The following is a 7,746-nucleotide window of genomic DNA, read 5'->3' on the forward strand; positions in this document are numbered from 1 at the left end:
CATGCCTTCCCGAAAAAAATCTAATCATTCGCGAAAGTCTCGCAACGCATTGAGGTTACAAGGGGCACGTGATCTTCCTCAGGAGTCTGAAGAAGACCACGGTGAGTGGGTGGCGCTCTAGCCAGGCAGGCCGCTTCGCTTACGCTCTCGCGCGTATACCTTATACTGTATCGTCCGATATTAGGGCATGCAATATCAGTCTCAGGAAAGGTTTCAAATTTCCCGGGATTGGGTCAGGACCAGTTCCGAGAAATCCCGGGAAATCGGGAAATATCGGGAAAATTAAAAAAGTTATTATTTTGATCGAAATGATTATAATCAAATGATTAGTTAATATTACTCGTTTTTAAACTAAATCAAACTTAACGGTTGATATTTCAACTAAAATATACCTATCTGTAATAAATGTCAATATTCAAATTCAGACAATGTTTTCTAAGAATCAACTAACTAATACGGCTCAGCGACCCAAAGAGAGGGTCTTGGCCTCCGAAACGAAAGCACACCACTTTTCCCGATCCTGGCCGTTTCCTGCCAATTATCGGCTTGAAGCTGACGCAGATCCGCTTCCACACTGTCTCCCCAGTGGTACCTGGGCCGACCTGCCGGGCGGCCACCAGTCCGTCTTCCCAGGTACGCCCTCTCGGCAGCCCGGTCCTCTCCCATTCTTAATAGGTGACCGAATCAGCGAAGTCTGTGGGATTTCGTTTCGCCGATGATATTGGGTCCGGCCACCAACTCCTCGATTTCGACGTTTTCCGTATCCTCCACGTGCCGTTGTCTCTCTTGATAGGTCCCAGGATCTTACGAAAGATCTTTCTTTCCGCTACCAGGAGCTGACTTTGCTCTTTTTGTGTTAGTGTCCAGGCCTCGCACCCATACATAAGGATTGGTCGGATAACGGTCAATATCCTTAACTTAGTATTCTGCTGAGAAGCCTGGACACCAACACTTTATGGAGGGCTGCACTGCATCGCATCGCGTTTTAGATGCGAATATTGATCTCCTCCTCCCTGGTGTTTGTATCGGTAATACCGGAACTTGTTAACTCCACGGTAGACGGTACCCCCAACATGGAGAATTCCGCGCTGAACTCGTGTATTTCGTATCGTATACTCGTATTAGTATTCAGTTTTTGACTGGTTAATCCTGAGACCTATCCTAGGGGCCTCTCGCTCCAAGACACTGGCTGCCTGTACTACTTCTTCGCGGCTTTCCCCTAATAAAGCCAGGTCGTCCGCGTACCCTATCACTTTGTGCTTGCCGCTCAACTCCAGCCCTATGTCCAACGCTAAAACTTTTCGTCAACATGTTCAAGGGCTAAGTTGAAAAGCACGGGTGATAAGGCATCTCCCTGCTTTAGACCGGTCATCACCTTGAATTCCTCGGTCAGCTCACCGCCTACCCTGGCACGCATCCTACTCTCTTTTGTTGCTGTAGTGATCATGGCTACTAGTTTTCTAAGGATGTTAAAATTTATAAGAATGGCATACAGAGCGTCCCTGTCTATGCTGTCATAGGCCTTATGGTCCTTGCCTTAGTGAAGTCCACAAACAAAAAGTGAACACTTTGGGCGTACTCCCACTTCTTCTGCATAATCGCTTTGAGCAAGAAAATTTGGTCCATCGTGCTGCGGTTTCTGCGGAAACCACATTGGTAACCCCAAGGATTCTTTCAGAATATGGTTCCAGCCTCTTGAGCCATAGCTCTACGTTGGACAAAACTTTGTACGCTGTAGTGAGTAAAGCGATTCCTCGATAGTTTGAGCATCGCATCTCTTTTTTGTGGACTGGACCGATGACACCGACGTTCCATTCGTGGGGCTGTTCCTCTAGGTCCCATATTAAAGCTCTCATTTGCTAGTAATATGAGCGTAAATAACTGATCGCATCTAAACTCTGTCACTTAAACTGGATCTTAATCGGTTACAAATGTAACCAGTCGAAGAAAACGTACCCATATACCATTGCTCTGTTGAACAAAGTATTGTTTTAGAAAAAAAATATGTATGTACAACATAATTTCGGGCTCGCAGCCAATTCGCAATTAAATATAAATCGATATAACATAAGATTTATAAATTTCCCGAAATTTCGATATTTCCCGGGAATTTTGTCTCCAGTTCCGGTACTGGATGAAAGTGCCCGTTCCCGGGAATTCTCGGGAAAAATCAGTCTCGGGAATTCCCGGGAGCATGCCCTATCCGATATACATCTACTACTCTGTCGTTTAAATCACGTGTAAAATTTGATAAGGGCAAAATAAACTATTGATTTTGGAGTGTAGTTTTATTTAGTGGTACCTAATTGTAAAATATTTTATCTGGACTACAGTCCTCTAGCATATCCATCTGTCAACTTTACTTCAAGTTCCGCCTCCAGGGGAGAGGGAGAGAAATTAGGCTTAGAAATTAGCCGCTTACGGACACAGACCGAATTCCACGCGGGCGGAGCCGCGGGCACAGCTAGTTAATTATAAAACTGAAATAAACTGAATCTGAAATAACCACGAAATAACCCTAACATAAAACTATTAATGGCCCCTACGGCGTAGTACCGAAAACGCTGGCAGCATTTCCTCACTGGATTGTTAGGCTGATAATTTCAACGAGAAAGCTGCCAGCTCTTCGGTCTCCTGTGGCGTCTCTGAGTCTCTTCGACAGGTCTTTGAAGACACAGAGCGCCAGAGTCCAAGGACAAAGGGTCTCGTCTCGAATCGACGCCTAATAACTATGAGTCTGATTCTGATTCGACAATTTGTTACGGCTTTGATATTGTTTTGATACGATGCGCGCCAATCACCAAGATGATCGTCAAAATCGTATCAAAACCATAAACAACATGAAATAGAATCAATCTCTAACGTACCTACTTATCATTTTGTGAGAATCAAGGCTCCTGTGTTCAGTAAGCAATCGGAATAGAAGGGCTGTTAATTATTTTTCTATACCTAACTATGATTGTGATTTATTCCTATACCTACCTAAGTACCTACGTATAGTTTATGATTTTTATTTTAAGAAGGATATAGGCTTTGATATAGGTATGTAGGTACAATAGATATCTACTTGCAGTAGTCAGCAAGACACTAAAAATATTTTTTTTAAATTGTAATACCGCTCCATACCCTTGCAAGGGGTAGGATCGCTAATAACTGAGGGGTATGAGTGGTTGTGCCCGTCTTGCAAATGCATGCAACCATTGCAAACTATGCATTATAGCAGTGCATGCAAACTAGACTAACACTAGAGGACGTTTCCAGTACCTACAGAGAGCCTGCCGGCCTAGCCAAGGTTACAATCGCTATCGCTTCGACAACGAAAAGCTTTATGTCTCTCTATCACTCTTCCATATTAGCGACAGTGACAGTTCCGTTTCGATCGCTACGGAGCGTAAGCGATTGGCATCTTGGCTACGCGGCCTGGACGGACAGTTGCAGGCGTTGCAGTATAATCTATATAGCAGTTATAGTTATAGGCGTTGCAGTAATATAGTATAGATTTAGTGTAACCGTTTTTTTTTCTTTGATAGTAACGGACATTTATTTCCCACAATAGGAGGTATATAGGTATAGGTACATTTAAAACAATGGAATCGGTTATTATAGTTAAATCAAGTTCGATTATGTGTTGATTAAGTATTGGTTGGCAACTGAACATTTTATATTCCCATAAACATTGTAAATACATGTAAATTCATTGCGAATCTTATCAGCTTCTTATACTTATCCTTTCTTATTATCATACGGCCCCAGCTATTATATTATATATATATACTATAGCTTAGTTGGTAGGTAGTAACTAGAGATGCACCGGATATTCGGTTACTATGCGCACCTGAAAAACCGAAAAGTAGGTATAGTTCCGCCGGCCGGATACCGAATATTCAGCCGATGGTCAGGCCGAACATCCGGTATCCGGTATCCGGCCAAACAACTATCCGTTGCATCTAGTAGTAACCCGGCCTAACTAAGCAGGAGGACCAGGTTCGAAACCTGGTAAGGGCATTTTTTATAGTGTTCTAAAAACTTCTAAATCGCTATCTATTTAGAATTGAATAGAATTAGAATTGATTTATTCGTAAGCACAAACAATCGTTACAATACATTGTATAAACGAAGACATCAAATAAGATTAAAGTGCCACGAAATGGCCCCATCTCAGCATGTTGCTGGTGGCTTCCAGCGCTGATCTTCCGATTTGATCTGACTGTACAAATACCCGGTCATTAAAGATCTAAATTACGTTACTGGTGATAATTGTAATGTATACAGCCATGTGAAATTAACACTGACGCAAACAAACAATATAGCTACCCATTTGAATGTTCTCAAAAACGGACCTTAGATGCAGCTTGCAATAAGCGCAAAAAGTAACCTAACTGCACTCGCGATAAAATCATTTTTTCTATTCTATCACAAAATGCAATAGTCCTTTTTCCTAGACAACTTAAATCGTCAAAACTAATATTATATTACGACCTACAGAGCAAATTGCATACCATATCGGATCAATTTAATTTTACGATGCATAAATTTAATTAGATAATTAATTTCATATACCTACATTGTATAATTGCTAAGTTTACTTTATTAGTGCAAATTTAATTAATTCAAATATTACAAGCAAGGTCATAATTGATTACATATAGGTACCTAAACACTTTTTTAGGGTTCCGTACCCAAAGGGTAAAACGGGACCCTATTACTAAGACTCCGCTGTCCGTCCGTCCGTCCGTCCGTCTGTCACCAGGCTGTATCTCGTGATCTGTGATAGCTAGACAGCTGAAATTTTCACAGATGATGTATTTCTTTTGCCGCTATAACAACAAATACTAAAAACAGAATAAAATAAAGATTGAAGTGGGACTCCCATACAACAAACGTGATTTTTGACCGAAGTTAAGCAACGTCGGGCGGGGTCAGTACTTGGATGGGTGACCGTTTTTATAGATAATGGTACGGAACCCTTCGTGTGTGTGCGAGTCCGACTCGCACTTGGCCGGTTTTTTTAACAATAAATCAGGTTTAAGAATCTTTATTTATTTCTCAAGAAGATATAACAAAACTTCACTTAAATGAGAAATTAATAAATTATACATGCACAAATTAACATATTGTTACTATATTTAACAGATTTAATAGATTGGCAACGCGCATGCGACACCTCTGGAGTTGCGGGCGCCAATAAAGTACGGCAGCCGGTTACTAAAGGGGGGTTGCAAGCTGGCGTGTTATTATATAATAATACCTACTATAAAGGAATAAATAACATTCTATTCTTATATTAATAAAGTCCCGCAAATATGACACTTAAGCTTTTTTTTAAAGATGTTCAATGATGCTGAGTTACGTATTTCTATTGGTAGACTATTGTAGAGCTTCGGTCCTTCCCGAGTAAAATTTTTCTGACCAAACTGATTTGTTCGCGCTTTTGATAAGGCTAAATAACACATAAATACCTAAATAATACATATTACTTATGAGGACATTAATAATATATGTATTGCCAACTAGATATTATTTTTCATAGGACATTATGTCGGCCATCTTGACCATCTGGACGCCCTAGTATAGGTACCGCTGGAGAGACGAAGTGCAAAAAGATCTTAGCAAACTCGGCGCCGTGGCGCCGTCGACTGGACAGAAACGGCTTTGGACAGAAAAGCATGGCGGTCTTTGGTAACGGAGGCCAAGATCCACTTCGGGTTGCAGCGTCACAGCAGTAAGTAGGTAAGTATAGGACATTATTACACAAATTGACTAAGACCGACAGGTAAATGGACAGATAATGGGTACATTAACCAAGTGCAGTCGTGTTTGGAGCCATAAAAAATTTAAGGGGTGCAATTTAAAAAAGGTCTAGATAAAACAGGGGGTGATTTGTTGATAAAATTCATTGTAATATAGATACCTACATGGTTAAACGGCTCCAATATACCTAGATGTAGGTACAAACACATTGTACAGATGTAGTGCATAATAAAATTGATTTCCATCGTATTTTATCGGAAACGTTCGTATTTATCATGCTACTTCAGTTAACCTCAGTACTTTTTGTACCGGTGCTGACTGAAATAGCAGGACACGTGCGTACGTTTCCGTGTAAATACGATGGAAAATAATTATGCACTACATCTGTATTGATATTTGATAGGCCAGTCAATGCCCTGAGATATAAAAACAAAGTAGATAAGTGACATACTTATCGGTACCTAAACACCCCGACATAGTTTTGATGGCATGTGTCAATATTAATAGGCATTTGTTTTGCTAATATAGACGATACAAATATTGATAAAACTTAATTGACTGTCGGAAACAAAAGACAATTAACAATCGCGTAGGTCCTTAGAGCATTTAACAACCGCATGTCATTAAGACACATTAACCACTTGTGTAAATAATTAAATATCAGTTAACTTAGGACTTACTTAATAACTACAAGAAATAAGCTAAGACAAAGTTGTTATTATTTATCATTTTTATTTATCTTATGTAACACTATTTAATTTGACCCATAAATAACTAGATATAAGATTAATTTGCAATACCAGGCTGCCATGAGTTCTAAAAATTTTATTGTAACAACTTTATTATGTACCATGGTTCGCAATAAACGATTCTATTCTATTCACATATTTTTGATTACATACAGTATTAAGCGAAACAATATATCTGGAAATTCTGTATTGTGCATGTTCCGTGCTGGCACAATCTCGAAACGTCGTCACAGAATAAATAATAGTAGGTACTAGGTACAGAAGACTCACTTTCTAACAAAACGCGTCTGCTACGATCAGGACAGATATGGCCGCTAGGTGGCGCCACGCGCGGCTTATGGCCATAGCCATGGGCATAGCCACCAAAATTGGTGTGGAACGGATGTACTTTTAGCTACCTGTAGCAAAGCGACGAAATCGCGGAGTGAGCCACGCCTGAAGTCGTTTAAAAAAACAGTTCTACTAAATATGCTAAACATTTTCATGACTAATTCGCTAAGTAGGTAGACGTAGGTACTTAGTCCTTTACGTGCCACATGGTTGACAAGTTATTTAGTGACACCATTCAATTCCTTTGAGTTTTACGACTTTGTTTATTACTTTGGTTTTTCATCGAGTTTTGTATTTTCCTATTCGTCACTGAAAGATTTTGAATTATAAAGCGTTCTACAGTCTAAGTGCACCGAGGAATTGGGAAGCCCCACACGGTTTAAGGCACAGCCAGGGGTACGAAACTCCTGACTTCGGGCAAACTCGTTTCCATTCGGCTCAAAATTGCTCCAAGCAATTATTAGGATTTAGGGTTGACACACCTTGACGTCCCTTTGCGTGCACGACCACAGATAAGATAATGGCTTGAATTTTGACAACATTAAATAGCCGAAAGGGATAGTGCTATATATTAGTAGGGTTTCCTACAAACTTCGGTTTTGTAGGAAGTTTCCTTTCTGTAGGGTACTACTAATATTATTCTCTGTCACAGCGCACACCCCCCGCTAGCCGCTACCCCCGCTCCAGAATAATCGAAGCCCATGCTCAAACTTTAACCTTTTCGACGCCGTGTAAACACAAAAGCAGTCACCCGGACGCCACGTCACCGAAGTGTCAAAACTGAAATTGAACTTTATGCATATGCACGTAGGTCTATGTTGCTCTGTGGTCTGTGACCGATTAATCAGTCTTTGGCGTTGAACCTGCGATGCGGATATATCGGTCATTGGCGTCCAAAAAGTTAAGCAACGACATC

The sequence above is a fragment of the Cydia splendana genome, chromosome 18 (genome assembly GCF_910591565.1).
Source record: "Cydia splendana chromosome 18, ilCydSple1.2, whole genome shotgun sequence".
In the NCBI taxonomy this organism is placed as follows: Eukaryota; Metazoa; Arthropoda; class Insecta; order Lepidoptera; family Tortricidae; genus Cydia; species Cydia splendana.